Consider the following 20,478-nt stretch of genomic DNA (forward strand, 5'->3'; position numbering starts at 1 on the left):
GTTGTGTGAGTGGCTATTGAAAATTTCATTTCTCTAAATATGCCCAGAAAATGAAAGATTAAAAAAAACCCTGAATGAATAGCCTTTGGAAATAAGAGAGAGATACTTCACAGGTCAGAGAAGCAGGCCTCTCAGCATCTTCCTTTGTTGATGGCTTCTATATCTGAGAATAAAGAAATGCAAGTTTCTTCACTTCAGAATCACAGCCTTGTAGGCAGGAAGCCTGATCAGGAAAGCTAGGAAAACCAGAGTTCTTGTAGGAAATAACTAAGGGACATTCTCTCTCCAAGTATTTCCTGTTTAAAGAAGTAGCAGAACAACTAAATTACTGTGATTTTCTTGAGACTGACTTTTTGCATATTAAAAATAGTTTGTAAGGAACTAGCTACAAAAAAAAAGAGGAGACCTGTGCTAAGTGGGACAGTGGAAGGAAGTATGCAGAAGAGACAGGACAAATCCTTGAGCATATTATCCACTACCAAGCCACATGCTTCAATCAGCAGCATGAAAATATTCAGTGGTAAATTCTTACCCTTAGGTCTCTTCTGGGCTTAAAGTTCTCTGTAGTCTTCTGAAACATAATACTTTCCTACTAATGATTTCATATGATCAAGATTTGACAGACTGGTAATAAAGAAGAAGGTAAGGCTATGTTAACATCAATCTTAACATTGTATAATCAAATCATAGCATAAATATTAACTTTGGGGTTAGTACTCTTAATTGCTGTCATTAATAACATTGGTTCAGATACTCACCGTCCATTCCTCAAACCCTACTGAAGAAAAAAATTATTTACCCATAAAAGCCTATTATATATGAAAGACTTGTAGGTATATTTAGAATAGCATATAATAACAACAAATAGAGGTGGAAATAGCAATGATTGCCTACACATTCTAAGAAATCCAGCTCTATAGGAAAAATAGCCAAGAGATTTGAAGATATATATATTATATCCACACCAAACACTGACTAGTGAAGAAGTATGAAAAAATTATAACCTCTTTCATAATTGGAGAAACACAAGTTAAAATGACAGTGAAGTGATAGATAAATTAGAAAGCTAAAACAAAATCTATTGCACGGCCAGATAATGGAGAACAAATAGAATTATTCCCACACTGTCAGTGAGTAGATGAGCATACTGTAATATCATAAAATACAGTTGTTCCCTATACTGCAGCATGGAAGTCTAGTACATTCCACTAGGATATTCACCTTAGAGAAATGGAAAACTTGTGCTTAGAACACTAGATAAGAATGTTCCTACTCAGAATAACATGATATACAAACAGCTTGGATGTTAACCAACAGGAACACAAGTATCTTTATACTGTGGGATGCTATGTAGTGTGCAGTCAAAAGGGCTACACCACTAACTGACGACATGGGTAATCTCACAGGCACAAATGAACATCTAAGATATGGTTCCCCTCTCTTGTTCAAAAACAGTGCAGATCAACCAATATAATTTGAGGTGACACAAATAGTGGTGAAGCTCTTAAGACATTAAAGAAACATGTCATTAAAATTATTATGTGAAGGGGAGAATGATGTTGGATGAGGGGACAGGTAATATTTCTGTTTCTGGAGCTGGCTGACAATCATGTGACTTGTCTCCTTCGTAACCACGTGGATAAACATTGATGATAGGTTTTCTGTTCTGTCTGAGAATACGTAATATTTCACAATATCAAGATTTTTATGAGGAAAGAAAGACAAAAAAGGCTGACATATTGATGAATGAAGATTTGAATCTATGTTATGAATCACCCTCAGTGACTGGGCTGAGGTGCATCAGATAACCTTCTACAAAGGAAATTATGAAGTGAAATTATTCCTTTTTAATTTATTGTACTCTTACTGTCTTTCTAAAGGAATTCAGAGATTTAAACTGGGCTATATGTACATAATATCATTGATAATAACACAGAAACAAATACAGATCGACATAAGTTACTTCCTGAAAAACACCTGTAAAACCAGCCAAAACAGAGGAGAATCCAATGTGTATTCCAAAAATAACAGGTTTGCTCAATTCCTACATATGAATTGTTCATCTGAATTCATACCAGCGGCCCAGATTTTTTTTCTTATTTCCATTAGCAATGTATTATTTTGCTCCAGTTATTGTATATCTACTTAATTTGATCTTCCTTTACAGAAGATGGAAATGGACAAATCTTAGATGACCTTAGCTTCTTTCCATTATAAAGCAGCTTGCTCTCAACCTCAGTTAAACCTGCTCAAGTCTGCTTTTACTTAAATGTTCCCAGTGTGGGGTAAATTCCTATGGTATCTTACCAGTCAGAACTCTTTGTACTTCTCTGATTGCTCTCTGTTCATTTCCTACCAATCTCTGGAACATCTATAAACATAGTTCAGCTCTTTATTTTCTCTTTGTAAGCATTATCTATTAAATATAAAATATGAAAGGCTCAGAAAAACAATCTGGAGAACATTCATTATCAAACATCATAGCACTAGAATAGATTTGCATTTTTATGCCTACTGTAGTCTCCCCCATATGAGACTAAAGCTCTCATCTGTGTCTCACTGGAATGTGTTGACAAAGCATCTTTTCTTGAGGAAAAAAGGAAAAGGTGAGGGATGGGGGACAGGAGACAGGACAGACAGCAAATAAAACTTTGCTTCACATGTTTGAGATTCAGAATGTCCATGTTTCCTAATAACTCATTCCAGTTAGAGGGATGGTTTTCTCCCATTCCTAAATCTGACTTGTAACTACATGGTTTTCATTATCTGATTAAACACTTTCATTCCATGCTCTCAGATGCTTCCTGAAATTTCACTTTGATACTTCGCAGCCAAGCACCCATTTGGTCAAGGTTAATATACAACATAATCATGAATGTCATAATTCAGGACAGACCATCAGAAAATGTCATTTTACTTCGAACCACAAAGAAAAGGAAATACACAAGTGCATTAAACATGGAAATCCCCCTGAGATCTGAAATTGCCTCAAGTTTAAGTCACAAGATTAAGAAGCCTTGCTCCCTCTTTTGCCTCCCATCAGCCTGTGTTCTGAGCTTGGATGAAGGTGTCAAAACACAATGGGCAAGATGTCAGAGCAGAGTGGTATGGGATGGAAGGGCCCTGTCACTTTCCTTCTGTCACTCCTCATGCTGCAACTTTGGATGATACACTTTTATTATAAACTGGAGGCTAAATTGAAATAAAATATTAGCTTTTTCTTCTGTGATCAACGCTACCTCTTAGGACCTATTTCCTATCCATATGACTGCATGTGGAAGTTGGAGAAATACTTCTATTTGATCCAATCATTTACTTCTTTAAAATACAGAAAAAATGTACAAACAGAAGAGAAATCCAAACATCTTTTTTAATGTCTCTGTCAATATTCTGTCTATATTCTGGCTTAAATTGGTTGAATAATTACAAAGCGAAGTTATTCTTTCACTGTGGTGATAACCAAATGGTAAATGGTTAACATATCTGGATGGTCCACAATTTCTGACTTTTCCTATGTCTTTATTATCTGACAATATCAAGGCTCTTGTAATAAAGAACCTAGAATAGTAATTTTTCCATAAACTTGTTTATTTATTTATGTATTTAGGTTCATGTAATAAGGACTTGCTATATGGCCCAGGTACACCACTATGCCAGGCTCTGGTGAGATATTTTTAACCAGGCCTGGCATAAGTCTAATGTTTAGTTAAGTTTTTGATATTGCTTTCAGATCTTCAATTTTTACCACTCACAATCACAAAGCATTTTCTCTGAAAAGAAATTAAAAGTGACCAAGGCAACCATCTCTGGCAATAAATATATCAATTGTATTTTATGTTGTTATATTCCTTTTTCTTGAAGGAGTTAAATTTCTTCAGAAAAAACTCATTCCAAGATGACTAAAACTCAGAGTCCCCAAGGCAAAAACAGGACAATTCATACAGGCAGCATTTCACAATTAGCTCACTTATGTTGGACAGGACTGTGCTTTCAGGGCCTTAGAGCAAGATTTCTCCATGCCTGAGCAGAATGGAATTATGGCTCTCTAGCTGAACATTTCTGATTTTGTGAATTGGGATATTGGAAAACTAAATAAGCCTTTCAAAATGTGTTTTGGAAAGGAGAATTGTAGTAAGGTGACAAGGGGACAGTTTATAATCCTGGCTACTTGAAAGGTTCCACTAGGAAAATCACTTAAACTTATTTAAGGCTAGTCTGAGCAACAGAGCAAGAATTCATCTCAAACAAACAAACTAATAAATTTAACAACTAGAAAATTAAGTAAAAAAAAATAAGGGATTCAAGAAGAAAAGAAACAGAATTTATTTCATGATACCCAAAAACAAATCCCTCATAAAAATCCAACTCAGCTGGGCTCTGGTGACTCATGCCTACAAATCCTAGCTACTCAGGAAGCTGAAATCTGAGGATCATCGTTGGAAGCCAGCCCAGGCAGGAAAGTCCAAGAGATTCTTATCTCCAATTAACTACCAGAAAACGGAAAGTGATTCTGTGGCTCAAAGTGGTAGAGCTCTAGCCTTGAGGGATAAAGCTCAGAGACAGTGGCAAGGCCTTGAGTGCAAGCCCCACAACTGACATAAAAAAATACAAGGACAGGGTAGAATATGCATCTGGCTAAATCATGCATGTGCTGCTTCTGAGAAATGTGGCCCCAGGCATCTGAAGTGATGCTCTGAATTCATAGCATTTTCAAGACCACTGGAAATGCTTGGTAATTGTTTCCAGCTGTTGCTCAATATATCCTTTACATTCCATGGCCCTTGAGAAAGAAACAAAAAAGGCCTTCTTGCCAGTTTTTGTGGATCATAGCATTGGCCATAAATCTACTCCACAGTAGTCTATAAAATTTAGTTTTATATTTCATAGTTTCTACTTCATGCCAAATCACAAATGTTAACAAAAGAAAAAGGAAAGAAACAGGTAAAAATAACATTTGAAAAGCTCTATTAAGTTTAAGGAAATTTCCCTTTCTAACACAATGAAAGATAACTAAGTAAAGCCTAATTAGTGAAAATTCTGGATTATAGGTAAGTAAATTATAATATCTAAGTTTTTATTACATGAATTTTTTTGCTTGTAATTCTTTTTTTTTAGATAGTACAGACAATGCTTAGAGTATTCCAGAAAAAAAAACACTGGATAAGATATGGGAAGCCCTGGACCCAGTGATGGCTGTGAGATTCCTAAAATGGACAACAATGGGTTGTAGGTATGTGGTATGCAGAGTAACTCATTATACAATGACCTATCCACTCCAGGAGCAAACTGGGCATATTTCTTAGCATAGGGCTCCAATGAACATCCATCCATCTGTCAAAATGAGCATACAGTTTTTGGACTCGAGAAGACTAGAAAATTGCAAGGTTTCTTTCAACACTGTAACTCCAATATTCCTATAGAGTCTTAAGGAACTTGCTTTAAAGAAGGCAAAAATGAAATGGCTGCCATGGTGCATGTCTTTAAGAACTCAAGACACTGAAGTAGGAAGTTCACGTTTGAGTGAATCTGGGCTATACAGTGAGACACTGCCAAGAAACACTTTCAACCTGTGTAGAGTTTATTGTATACAAAAAAATTCCAAGTTGCTTTACAAGTACTAAAAACATCAACTTGCTTCATAAGTGTTTTTCATCAGTATGGCAGCTGGCTTCATAAAATACAGTAATTTGCAACGAATAAGAGGCAGGGATAGCAATGGGAAGGATGAGGCCAGGATTCAACTGGACTGGAATCAACTAAATGTTGTTTTTTAACCACCAAATCTACATTCCACCATAGCAACTATGTCTCCCTAAGGCCAGGATGGGTAGCGAATGGCTGTAATCCTAGCTACTCATGAGGCTGAGGTCTGAGGATCACAGTTCAAAGACAACCCAGGTAGGAGAATCCCTGAGATTGTTATCTCCAATTAACCACCAAAGGGAAAAAAAGCCAGAAGTAGAGGTGTGTCTCAAGTGGTAGAGCATTAGAACGCTCAACCACAGTACCCAGCATAGAATTCCATTGTGTATAAGTGCCACATCTTCTTGATCCATTCATCTACTGAGGGGCATCTTAGTAAGTAGTGCTGAAATGAACATCATTGTGCTAGTGAAGTTAGTATGTCCTTGTTTCTGGACGAGCCAGCCCAAGAGATTCTTATGTCCAAGTAACCACCAGAAAACCAGAAGTGGCACTGTAGCTCAAATTGGTAGAACACTAGTCCTGAGCAGAAAAGCTAAGGGACAGTGCCTGAAGCCCTCATTTCAACCCTTCAACTACTACCACCACCAGCAGCAACACTTAAGAGAACCCCTTGAATCTCTTGAGTTTCTCACTCCAAAATCCTTGAAATCTTTCTTAGCTCTCTTCTCTTCCTCTTACAAACTCTGTCCAAGCTGTTCTGCTGGCTTTCACATCATCACCTCTGAATGTTTCTCCCCTCCCACCACACCAGTGTTCCAACAGTGTCTGGTTTCAATCCTTGACATTCATTCATGGTCTGCTTCAATATTTGACATTCACTCTTTGGTGGTACTGGAAATGGAACTCAGGCCCTTGGGGCATGCTAGGCAAAATGGCATTGCCCTGTGCAATATCACCAACCCTCCCCCACAATACCCCCCCCATGTAGAACAGTGCCTAGCACACAACAATGACTCAGCTGATGTCCCCATCAGCCCATTAGTGAGTAATGACCAGCCAGGACAGAACAAGGTTTTCTGGAAATTTACTGTCAAACTTCCATAATTCAGTTTCACTGTCTCAAAAATGCACTGATCATCCTTCCCTTTGAGTAAGTGACAGGGTTGCACCTAGAACAAAGAGGAAATTGTAGGAATGTGGAAGAAATGTTTTGTCTTATCTGAAACATTTGGAAAACAATTACATGATTTTTTTATTTCTATCATTTATCTCACATCTCTTCCTATACTGTTTCACTTAACATTTTCTCAAACTACTGTGAACAAAAGGATAAAAATAGACTCTAATAGACTCTAATTTCTTTGCAAATTACATTAAGTAAATCACATAAGGCACAGAGAGACAAAGGATTCACATTTGCCCTTGTATGTGGAAGCTTGGTTTAGCTTACAAACTCATAAGTAAATATTCTGGGTGGCATGCAAGTATATCCCTTAACTGAAATAAAGTAGATTCAAGGTAGATCTCAAATAGAGGAATTCCTTAGAAAGGCAAAATCCAAGTTTGGCAAAAAATAAAATATCAGGAAGTGGGTACTCAAGATGGGGGAGGAAAGGTGGGGTGTGTCAAGAGAAAGGGAGACGAAGAGAAGAGAAAGAGGAGAAATACAGACAAGAATCCATAAAAGAAATGCAAATCACAACAACTCTAAGATTCCACCTCGCTCCAGTTAGAATGGCCAAGATCATGAAAACGAATAACAACAGATGCTGGAGGGGATGTGGCCAGGAGGGATCACTACTACACTGTTGGAGGGAGTGCAAACTCGTTCAACCACTATGGAAAGCAGTGTGGTAGTTCCTCAAAAGGCTAAACATAGAACTCCCCTATGACCCAGCAATCCCACTACTTGGCATTTACCCAACCATCCAGAATCTAGGGCATACTAAATCCACTACCACAACAATGTTCATTGCAGCACTATTTATCATAGCAAAGATATGGAACCAACCCAGACGTCCCTCAGTTGATGAGTGGATCAACAAGTTGTGGTATTTGTACACAATGGAATTCTATGCTGCTGTCAGAAAGAATGACATTGCCCCATTTGTTAGGAAATGGAAAGACTTAGAAAAAAATCATATTAAGTGAAGTAAGCCAGACTCAAAGGAAATTAGACTCAATGGTTCCCCTCATTTGTCATAATCAGTAGAAACCTTGGGCTCTACTAGCAGAGATCTGCAATAGAGCAAACCCTTGATACATAAGGCCATATAGTATGAAGCTAATTGAAAAGACCTCCAAGATATTGAAACAAAAGCCATACAATGAATGATTGTTGTCCTTAATGTACTACGTTATCTCTCATCTCTTTTGCTGTCCCCTGGTTATCTCATATTATTACAGTATCTCACTTTGTTATCTGATATATTGGATTTATTTGTAGTTGGTTATTTGAAATTGGACAGGGAAGGGGGGAAAACCAAGACGGGGGGGGGGGTGGAGGGAAGGGTAATAGGGACCAAGACATGTGAAAGGGTATCAATATATGTGAGTTAATGCACCCTCTATCTGGCAAATATCATGTAACCCTTTTATTAATTACAATAAAATAATAATAATAATAAAGAATCCAATGTATATCCTACAAAATTAAGAGAGTAAAGGATGGGGTGAGTAAGAAGAGGATATGAGATGCTGAAGAAAGTGACATAGATCAAGATACATTTAACCATAAACTTCTTTGTTAAATGACAACTCCTTTGCAGAAGTACTTAAAAGATAATTTTTAAAAGACAAGAAAAAAAACACATCAAATGGGTACAGGTGGGCACCAGATAGCTCACACCTATAATCCTAGCTACTCAGGAGGCTGTGGTCTGGAGATTGCCATTCAAAGCCAGCAAGGGCAAGAAAGTCTTCACTCCAATTTACCACTAGAAACTGGAAGTGGTGTTGTGGTTTAGAGTAGCAAAGTGCCAGCTTGAGCAAAAAGAGGTCAAGGACAAGCACCCAAGCCCTGAGTTCAAGTCCCTCAGCCAACAACAATAACAACAAAAAGCTGGGTGGTTGTGACTCATGCCTATAATCCTAGCTAATCAAGAGACTGAAATCTGAGAATTATAGTTCAAAACCAGCTCAGGTAGGAAAATCTGTGAGACTCTTATCACCAATTAACTACCAAAAAGTCAGGTGAGGAGTTGTCAGTCAAGTGCTAAAGCACTAGATTTGAGCAACACTCAAAAACAGTGCCCAGGCTCTGAGTTCAAGCCCCAGGAATGGCACACACACACACACACACACACACACACACACACACACACACACACAGGTTCAACTTAAATTGAAAAATAAAATTTAAAAAATATTGTTGAATTTTCCTCATCGTTCTTCCCTTCTTTTCTTCTCCTCTTACTCCCTTTCCTTTCCTGCTTCTCCCCTCCTTTCCCTTCCTTTTTTAAAAAAAAATTTAACTTATTATTTGAGTTCAAGCTTGGGGCTTAAACTCAGGGCCTGAGCTCTGTCCTTGGGCTTTCTCAAAAGCTAGATCCCTTCCACTTGAGCTTAGCACCATTTCCAGCTTTTTTCTATGTATGTGATACCAAGGAATCGAACCTGGGTCTTCGTGCGTGCTAGGCAAGCACTCTACCAGTAGACCAAACTCCTGGCCCCTCCCTTCCCTTTTTTTATAAGAAATATCTGGATATGAAATGTAATTTAGAACAAATTACAGGACATAAATAAAGTTTTAATAAATGCAGAATAATGGCTAAACTCTATGAGGAAGGCATTATATAATAGTTTTTCATGTTTGATATTATTTTAACCCTGCTTAAATTCTAAGAAGAAAGAGTATATTTTAAGTGGGTAAAGCATTTTGCCTAATGCTACAAAGTGAAGATGACAGGGCTGTGGTTCAATTTCAGTCCATCTGGATCCAAAGACATCATTGGTAAGGCATCCATTTTCCTATGACATTGATCTGTAGTGGTAGCACGAAATATTTCAAATCAGAAAAGCTGTGGAAATGTTGCCGCGTGTTCCATGTTATCCTGAATTTATAAGAGTTGACTATAAAAATCAAAAGTTAACATAACAGATCAGAGGAGGAAAAAAAACCCACTGAAAATAGCTTTCCCATCCAAGAGTTCATATTATAAAGTACTTTCACAATAGATACTAATATAAAAGCACTGGTGACAGAAAAATAGCATTTGTCCAATTCATTGGATCAATGAGATATACAAATTGAATGATTCAGCTTTCAGAGTGCTTTTTTAATCTAAATTAGCAAATCTGGCTGTCTCCAGAGATCAATGAACTGACGCTGAAATCACAAAGTCACCTCCTGAATTTCTATCTGGATGACTTATTTCTATATGAAGCTATTTTATTAAATGAGTGCCTAGATTAGATGTCTTTGAAGGTAAATATTTGTTCCTCTAGCTTTTGCAGAAAAGGTGGGAAATCATAGACCTTGCTGACGAGAAAGAAGACAGTAGAGGCATATGGAGGGAGGGTGAGAAAGTGGGGGGAGGGACTTCCCATTGTTATACTGCATCCAACACAGAGAGTGTAAAGTGTGTAATGGGGAAATTCTGGAGATGGATCCTTCTCCCTTTCGCTTCTATTATTATATAATCATGACTTAAGAGTCCTTGCAGACTGAAAAGTAATGTTCACTATCAAGCTCACGCCACCAACACAATCACTGTCTTTACTTTTATTTATGAAATTTCTTTCTTTAGTTCATGAAGTACTTGTGTGACCATTTGGGAGACATGGAAACAAGAGCTTTACCTTGTGTGATTGTTGTTCTTAATGTACTATGTTATTTCTCTTCTCCTTTTTTGCCCTTTGGTTAATCTCATATTGCTACTGTATGTGACTTTGCTATGAATGTACGTTTATTTGTTTATTTGAAATAGGAAAGGGAAGGAGGGAAGCAAGATGATTGGGACGGCATTGAGGGAGGGAAATGGGAACAAAAACATGAGAAAGGATATCAGTGTGTGAGAAGTAATGCACCGACTACCTGACGAATGTAACTGTAACCCCTCTATACATTACCCTGTCAATAAAAAGTAAAATATTTTTTAAAAAACTGTGTGATAGAAGAAAGGGAATTTCCATTTAATGTAGCTTTTCTTAAAAGTCATTTGATCACTTGTTCAAATCTCAGTGGATCTCTCAAACCAAAAGACAGAGGATTAACATGAATTCATTGAAGCTGACAAGTGGAACAGGAGGAATCTTGACAAATGTCAGAACAGATCAATGGAAAACTGTCAGGAGAGATGAATGGTGATGGCAAACAGGTGATGGGACAATCGACAATGGCCCATACGCCATCCATGAACCACAAGCTGAAAATAACTGCTCCTGCTACAAAATGAGCTGCCAATCCCAACTCTAATGTGTGACCAAAAGCCTTTCCCTTGAATTAAAAAACCTTTAATGTGTAAATGGCTATGCTACACATTAGCAAAAAACTCAAAGAAAAATATCATATTTAAGGAAAAACAAACTTGATATTAGGAAAACAAATCATCTTAGAATTAACTCAGCTGAGAACATACATTTTTCTAATAAAGAAAACAGTGTATTTAGAGCTAAAAGCAGTTGTTAAGTCTTTAGCTATGCCTGTCCTGGGTCCTGGTTGAGAGTCTGGAATGAATCAGGTACAAATGTTCCAGGGAGAACAAGTTCAAAGCAAAGGCCAGGGATCTGCTCACTCATGGAAGGTTTAAAAACAATCACTAGAGACTTACCACAGTAAGGGTCAACACTGCCTCCAGGATCAGACTACCCATATTGAAATCCAGATTCCTCTACTCATCAGCTTCACTGGCCTCAGAGATGTTACTACATACTTAATATTTTCTCTTGTAGAAAGTAGGGATATAAATGAGGCCATCTTCCTGGGGATTTCATAAGAGTCAAAAGCATTCATACATATAAACTACTTGGGATAAAAATTTCGCAGAGGTTAAACATCATAGACTATTGGTTAGCTGTTATTTTTCTTATTACAGGCAAAATACAAGCTGTAGACATCATTATTGTAGGTGACTTTAGGTAACATAAGCAAGGTGACAAAATAGTGGTGGTAAATTATTAATGTAAGTGCATGTGAATAAATATGTTAATAAGCAAATCTCAGCTGAAGACCAGAAGAATTAAAGCAAATCTGAATGTGTGTGAGTATGTATACATTGTAAAAACATTTGAAACAAGATGAGCTACCAAAGAAATGGATGTATTATCAGCTATGCAAGCTGGGTATAAATTAGTTTGAAAGAGCAGTGCTGAACTTCGTGCCAACAACAACAAAATAAGTAAATGCAAATAGATGGCCCTATCTACTCACAGTTATGAAGCCTTGCACTTTGATTTAGAGGTCTGCAGTTGCTGGGATAGGTGGCACTTTAGAAGTCTGAACAGTAGAACAAAATAACACTGTAATTCACAGGATAATTTTGGTACAACAACAAAATAGGAACTGTGACTAATATGCCCCCATCTTATCTTTTTTCCGCAATAATTAACCAGTTATTTTTGGATGGTTGATATATTCTTTTCCCTTCCCATAACCTTCCTTTCCTAAAACACTTTTAGAGATCATGTTTGTCATAAAGGAATCTATTTTATCCTCAGCATACTTTCCACAAGCTTCTGTCAACAGGAATACTCTCATATACTCTAAAATCATTGTTGCTAAGAAGTCTTACCGAAAAGCCTTCACCCTGCAAATATATTTTCGGGTTCCCATCTAGTCATTTCCAGGAAGCCGGCCAAATGAAGTAGAGAGAGGGCCCTGACATAAACATCTAGGAACAATCCTTATCCATTTTACTGTGCTGAGTCTCAGTCACTGGCAGTGGTATGAAGAAAGTCATACCTGACAGGCCACCAACATGAATTCTTTTGAGTTAAATAAACTATTGAGGGATAAAACTACAATTTCAAGGGCTTAGTTGCAATAAAGAAGATGTAAACATATTTTGTGTGTGTGTGTGTGTATGTGTGTTGCCAGTCCTGGGGATGGAACTCAGGGCCTGGGTGCTGTCTCTGACCTCTATTGCTCAAGGCTAGCACTCTTTCACTTGAGCCATAACTCCACTTCCAGCTTTTTTTTTTTTTTTTTTGGTAGTTGATGAGATAAGAGTCAGGGATTTTCCTTCCCTGGCTGGCTTTGAGCAGAGATCCTCAGATCTCAGCCTCCTGAGTAGGTAGAATTACAGGTGTGAGCCACAGCTGCCTGGCAATGTGAACATTTTAATTGCAGACACTGAGAGCACTGTGGAGGATGAAAGCTAAATTCACCAGAGCTGCCTGAGAAAAACAGGACAAATCCAGAAAAGAATTGTATTAGAGCTTCCAGAAACTGTCCTCTTAGGACAGTAAAAGCATCCTGCTCAACCTTTTAAATTCCTCATCAGGTTTTTGGGTTTAAAGGATCTTGCATCTGTTCTAAAGAAGTTTCCTCACTGTATCTACTACCTTTTGGAAGGCAGATACCCTATTTTTTTAATCCACTGTAATTAGGAAGCTTCACATAAAATCAAATGGTTCTCCATTCTGGCTTCTCAATAGAACTGATTGAAGAGATTCTAAGAAACTTAACCTACAGATATAGTAAATCAGAAACTCTAGAGGAATTTTCCAACCCTGGTACTGTCATATTTGCCCCAGTTGATTTAATATTCAGCAGGTTGGAGAACCACTGGAATGAATGATACTGGTTGGTTCCTCTGACCAGAAGCTATTAAACATGCCTGATCAATTCTATTGAAAGCAGATCCATACATATAGAAGAATTGAGTCAGTCTTTGCAGCTGCGAATGGGTGCAGGATATTGTTGGTAGTTGATAAACAGTAATGAGCTAGGACAATTGCATCCATAAATACATGTGTATCTGGTTTCTTCTGGGCTTTAGGAGGCAGGGTTTTACTGGATAACCAAAGACAGCCTTGAGTTCATAATCCCCTATGCTAGCCTGTTAAGTGCTGGTGTTACAGACATGCACCCTTATACTAACCACTACAAGCCCTTATTTTTTAAGCACATCCTCTGCACTTTGGTTTACTTAAAAGTCATCCCCAAGTAGTTAAGCCCACTCCATTCCAGACTGATTTCATCCTTACTAATAAACATCATTGACCTTGATTAATGCAAAACAATTCCAATTTGATTTCCAAATGGCTTTACTTTGCCAGATTTACAAAACAAGTGTCAGTGCTCTGATAGAGACGTACCTTTGATGGGGTCTTGGAATTCCTTTCTGGGTATAATCTGTGAATGCTGCGGCCATGGATCTTTGAGAACTGAGAAGAGCACGAACATATTCAGGGTTTTTTTTGGGGGGTTGCTTACTTTGGTTTGGTTTGGCTTTTACCTTACGTCTTTCGAAACTGGTCTTAAATTTACCATTCACCTGCCTGAGCCTCCTGAGTGCTAGGCTTACAGGTACATTCCCCCACACCTAAATGCTACTTTTTAAACTATTTTTTAATTACAAGTAGAATCCTCCAGCTCAATAATTATCTATTACCCCACCTTTCACTGCTCTCTACATAGACTAACTCTTCTTAAGTTTTTTCATTGGCACATGGTAAAAATTATTCCCCCCTGAAAACAAGATGATTGGGGGGGGGTTGGGGAGGATAGGGAGAAAACATGAGAACAGGTATCAATGTGTGAAAAGTAATATACCTACTATCTGGCGAATGTAACTGTAATTCCTCTATACAGTACAATAAAAAAAAATGTAAAAAAAAAAAAAAAACAAATTACCCCCTGCCCAGGGCCTCCATTGTCGGGGCCCTGTGCAGGAAGCCAGTTCTGAGGCAGCAGGTTACTTCGTGATGTCCAAATGTGCCATTTACACTGGCCAGCAATATTTTAGTCTTTGTGGTTTCACAGGCCTCTCAATCCATCCTTCCTCTAGAATGGAAAATGCATTTTCTTCAGCCCTCCTGAGACAAAGCACACTTCCCATTCAGGGAGTGGCTTTTTGCTGGGAGAAAATTCCATTTCCTACTCGCTACTGACTTCCTCTTCTTGGAGCTGATGGAGTTTGAAAACTAGGATTTGGGTACATTATGCTTTGCTTTAAGGCCCCTTTAAAGTGAAATTAGATCTAGGAGTCAAGCTACCACTTCTAAAAGGAGACTATGCAAAAAATGTAAGTAATATTGATAGTATATAATGGGCCTGAGCTCAATATCTTCCAGTCTTAGAGCTGGACAGAGAGTAGATATTGTTAAAACATATCTCAATAGACACCTTTGTCTTGACCAAGATCTTATCAAACAGATGGAAGCCATTAAATCAGTGGTTCTGAGCATCCTGTTATGGTGGTGCATGCCAGGACTGAGAAGGTTGAGTCAGAGGCTCACGAGATGAGACCAACCTATACTGACAGACTTTGTCTCAAAGAAGGAAACAAAAGAAAAAGAACAATTCATGCGCTATAAATTCAGGAAAGATTTACCTCAATCCAGTAGAACAGAAATTCTCCCCATTCCAGCTAAATTAATAGTTATTCAACATTTCTAGCTCTGCATTTTCAAACTTTCTATGGAATCTCAGTCTAAATTTGGGATGAAGCCTGGCTAAAGCATACTTATATGGGCTCAACTTTCTAATCAATTGCATTTTGACCCACAGCCAAACATGTTCCTAGTGCATGCCATTTCCTGATATGAAAAAGAAATGTCAGTGATGGGAGCTTGTCCTGGAAAATGAAAATTAGGGTAAATAAATTCAAAGGGATGAAGACATTGGTTACTAACCATCTTCTGGCAAATTAGTTGCAACTTATTTGACAATTGAGAGCAAATATGCAAAAATGAGGAGGTTTGTGAAAAAGGTGAAATATTTTATTTTCCTTAAAAATGCTATACTCAAACATCACACTACACTTTTAACTGTGGACAATTACGTATGACTTAAATTTTAGGATCTAGGAGAATAAGTAGAACTGTGTAGCATATGCTAGACTTTGAATTAATAAAAAAGTAGTTTTCCAAAACAACCCACTAGTACCATGAGAAATGAAACAAAAATATAGTGCATTATTTCATTGAATTCTAAGAAATTAGAGTCAAGATTTAATTTTATAATAGTTCATAGACTTTCTAATATGACATTTACATAGACCAAGTAAGATTCGGCTGGCTCTTCATAAATAAATAAGATTTTAAAACAAAGGGTTAGTTACATTAGGCCATGAAAATGGCTTAGTGATTACAGTTATGATAACCTCACACATACTAGAGAGAAAATAGAATAAGCTACTTTTTTTTCTTTTGTGGCTATGTGGGGGGGATGGGGGGTGTAGGGGGATGGCATTGGGATTTGACTTCAAGGCTTAATTCAGGTGATCTATAATTGAGTCATGCCTCCAGACCTTTATGACTGATTTATCTTTGAGATAGGGAGTGCTGGGTATATCCTTGTACTACAGTCTGCTTTTACTCCACTTCTTATTGCAGCTCTAGTGACAGGAATCGTCTACCACACTCAGCTACTTACCATTGAGATGGAGCCTTATGAACATTTCTGCCACTGCTGGCCTGAGACCCTGATTCTCCTAAATTTACCTCTCAAGTAAAATCTCAGGTAGGTGTCCAGTACTGGTTGAAAAAGGGTCTCAAATACATGTCTAGGCTGGCTTCAAACTGTCATCCTTCCATTCTCTAACTGTTTTGAATTACCTTAGCTTCGTGCAGTACACCTAGTCGAGCAAGTAGTTCTCTCAAGAGTACTCTTGGATTCCACTTGGACCTCTGCTTGATTCTAAATCAGACCCGCTGAGTCTGTGGATGAAGGCATCCAGGATAACCAAGCTGTTGACATCACACTGGCCATTATCACCCAATCACTCTGTGAATAATTACATACACTACAGAAGACAATGTCTTCCTCCTGAAGTTGATCAAAAGAACATAGTTCAAGTTGCAAAAGTAATGACAAAGAAAAAGTAATGGCCTCCTACTAGAGTTTCACCATTGAACAAACACATCATCTGATGATGACTATTGGGAGAAAATACTCCCATTTTGGATCAATGACCTCTGATATAACTTGTAAAATCTACAACTTCTAACATCTATCTTATAAATTATGGGATTTCAAAACTTTCTTAGGTCCCCAATTTCTTTTTTCCTCATTTAGGGACAAGGGGGATTAAATTGAACTATTCTCTAGTGGTTGATTAATGAGAATATGTTATGCAAACAAAAGATCCAGAGCTTTGGGGCCAGGTCAACTGAGTTTGAACCCTGGATCTAGGAACATATATGGTCTTCAATCAGTTATTTAACCTAACTGGACCTTGTCTGAAAATCAGGATAATCCATAATAATGTACAATTCCTCCATAAGGTCCTTAATACCTGATAGATCGACAATAACTAGGTATTGTGGTTTTTGTCATAGTCATTAATATTTACTTGTTTTAATATTTCTGATGTAACTCTGGGCATAAATCATTAACTCTTTCCAGATTGCAACTTGCCCCTGGTCATACATAAGTAGAATCTTGTGACCATGTCTCCATTTCCTTCCAGTTCTAAGAACTTCATGAAGGAAATCACATCTGCCACTAATATAAATAAACCACAAGCACAAGTTATGAATTTCTGCTGAACAGTAGTTCTACTTCTGCATTAACGGAAATTTCACAACTTAACTTCTGAAGACAAAGCAATGGAAGCGAAGGGTTTTGTGTGTACATTCTCAAAAATGTTCTCTCAATGATGAGTTTCTGGTGACAAAATATCCACTTTCATGAAGAAATCAAACACTGTGGTATTGAAAGAGCAAAACTGCTGCAATGATTTCTGTAGAACTATATTCATATTTGTTTCTAAAATACATTATTTTGGGTGCATTTCTTATAGGAGAATATATGCAAATGATATGCAAGTGATGTTGCAAGACACTAGGACCCAGGTTTTGTAAGCCTTGCCTGTCTTCTCAGCTCTACCTCCATTTCAGCCTTGTAAGATGTTGTCCATCAGTACTGCAGCAGCATTGAAACACACCAGGAACTCCATCCTTATGCCTCAGCAGTAAGGAATTCAAGTAGACTTTCAGTTCTAGAGAGCTGACATGACTAGATAGTGAAAGAACAGATGGAGAATAAGCATTTGTGGAATTGAATTGGATACAAATTCTTTCAGGAGTCAGAGAAAACTGAAACAGTTCATTTCTTCACAAGAACTGAAGCAATGACCTATGGACATTTTATCCCTTAGCTTGAATGAGGTTCATTTAATTAAAAGTAACACTTGGCAAATTGTTGGGGCAAGGGCAATTGTTCAACTCTTAAATGTGCCTGAAAAAGCTAGTATTCTACTAACACAATATCCCTTCAATCATGGAAATTCACAGGCTGAAAAGACAGCTTACAGGGCTTTTAAAACCATACTGCTGTAAGAAACGTGTCTCGGTATGATGAAGCCCATGTAGGTCGGGAGAATTTGAGAATGGAACCTTGGAAACACATACTGGGAAATGCTTTTTTTTTTTCAAGGAGACTCAAAAGAAAATAATAAAAAATGTATACTATGTTCAGATTTTAAAAGCCATTGTAAAATCTGTTTAAGAACTGTAATCACTGAGGAGTTTAGAGAAATATTTACATGTTAAGAAGCTTGGAACTAAGCATATAAATTAATGTGATTAACATGTGGCGTAAACTGTGTAGAAAATAGTGTACTGAAATACTTCATGGTTCTTCTTCTAGATAAGTATCATTTGAATCTGAAAATAAAAGCTCAGAGAAATGGGTCAGCATTGTCCCTTGGTTATCTCATATTGTTACAGTATTTTACCTTGTTATCTGATCTATTGTGTATATACTTATTTGGTTATTTGAAATAGGATAGGGAAGGGGGAAAACAAGATGAGGGGTGGGAGGGAGGGAAATGGGGACCAAGACATGAGAAAGGGTAACAATGTTTGTGAAGCAATGCATCTTCTATCTGGTGAATATAACGTAACCCTTCTATTAACTACAATAGAGAAAAAAAGAAATGGTTCAGCATTGATAAGTTAAAAAATAATTAAATTTGTCACAAACAAAAAGCTGTGACTCAAGAAATAATAAAACTTAGGAAAATAAGTAAAACACCTTAAGATTGAACAAATAGAGCCAGGTGTGGTGAGATATGCCTACAATCTGCATTCAGGAGGCTAAGGCAAACGAATTATATGACTTAAAGACCAACTTAGGCTACAGGAGAGACCTTGTGTCAAAGCATCAAAACTCCAGTAAGTCTATGCATAGCAAATAAATTTTAATGTGAGCACTTAGAGTTAAGTAGGTAAAATCCATCAAACTTATGTATATAGTAAGTGCCAGTTTTATGCCGGTTATGATGCTGGGTTCTAATAATAAAACAGTGAAGAAAATCTTTGTCCATAGAAGTTAGACTATACAGAGAATAAACTTAAATTGGGTAAATTTTATTAAAAAAATAAGTGTCACTCATTTGTAAGGTAGTCCTAGCAGAGGATCACAATAGCTCAATAGCTACAGTCATATGATCATATAAAATGATGCTAAGGTGTACTCCCAGTTATGAAAACCAGGAGTTGTTGTTGTTGATGTTTTTAGTGTACTATATGAAGTTAGGGGTTTTTTTTCTTCTTTTTCCCTTGGTTTATCCTCTGAGTCACTGTTTGTGATTCTGGTACCCTGAATCTTGTAAATGAATGTATTTGATTTGGGATAAGGAAGGGGGATAACAAAATGGTGAGGCAAAGGACAAAGGGTAAACCAATGCAACAGTGATACAGGCTGCTAAGTTGGAAATGAACTCTACAATCTGGGTGGGGGGAGGGGAAGGAAAATTGGGAGAAGAATGAGGGAGAGGGATAACAATGTTCAACAAGAAATGTACTCACTACCTTACATATGTAACTATAACCCCTGTGTACACCTTTGCATCAAAATAAAATTTTAAAAAATTAAGTGTTAAATTGTACCCACAGTAAGTCCTCTAAAAGGCAAGAGACATATCCTCTGATTTCAAGTTTAGAAAATTAAATCAGGAACTACACAAGCTTTGTTCACTGTTTTATCCATAGCTATTGGCAGAGCGCCTTGCATAGAAGAGTTGTACAATGGATATCTGTTGAATGAATTGAATAATTGAATAGATTGGTGAATGGACAAGAGGTGCAGAAGAGAGTGCTGGCATAGTCACGGTTGTCAGGGAAGATGATCACTAACTGAAGCTGATTTCTAAAGGGCGCTCTGCTGGTAAAGAGGCAAGGAAGCCTGGGGCAGGGAACTGCATGCATAGAGGCATAGGGGATCAGCAGGCCTACAAGAGGGAAGGTAGAAGGGTCCAGATGGGGTGGGATTCCAAGGAAAAGAATGGATGCGTAGTTCAAGTTTTTATCTTAAGGAGTATGATGAGAACTCTCACTGTGTGCTCATGATGGAGAAGACTGACAAGAGGAATTCAGAAGGAGAAGTTATAATAATGCCTGTACTAGAAAAAAGAAGGGGTGAGATCCACAAAAATATCTGTTAACTGCAAAAGGCTGGGAGTATTCTTAGTATCCTTGAATTGTCATTTCACAAAATAGTCGAGATCAAAAGCACTGGGAGGTTAAATGAGATTAATCCATTTTGATGAATTCATTAATGTGGTGGACTTGAAGAGATGAAGCCTGGGCATGTCAACTGCTCTGAATGGTTAGTGGGTTAAACCCATGAGATAGCTACTTTTTTTTTTTTGCCAGTCTTGGGCTTAAGCTCAGGGCCTGAGCACTGTCCTTGGATTTTTCTCAAGGCTAGAGCTCTACCAC

At 37.6% G+C, this 20,478-nt stretch overlaps 1 long non-coding RNA gene across 1 annotated transcript; it reads right to left on the reverse strand.

Moving 5' to 3' along the window:
- Nucleotides 1-544: 544 nt before the first annotated feature.
- LOC150064554 (uncharacterized) lies at nucleotides 545-16,449 on the reverse strand. The gene is made up of 3 exons (XR_016535165.1): nucleotides 16,369-16,449; nucleotides 13,906-13,974; nucleotides 545-624 (listed from the first exon to the last, which is right to left on the reverse strand). It is a non-coding gene; the product is annotated as an uncharacterized LOC150064554 (long non-coding RNA).
- Between the last annotated feature and the right edge of the window lie 4,029 nt (nucleotides 16,450-20,478).

This window comes from Megascapheus bottae, chromosome 4 (assembly GCF_031878675.1).
Source record: "Megascapheus bottae isolate mThoBot1 chromosome 4, mThoBot2.hap1, whole genome shotgun sequence".
NCBI lineage: Eukaryota > Metazoa > Chordata > Mammalia > Rodentia > Geomyidae > Megascapheus > Megascapheus bottae.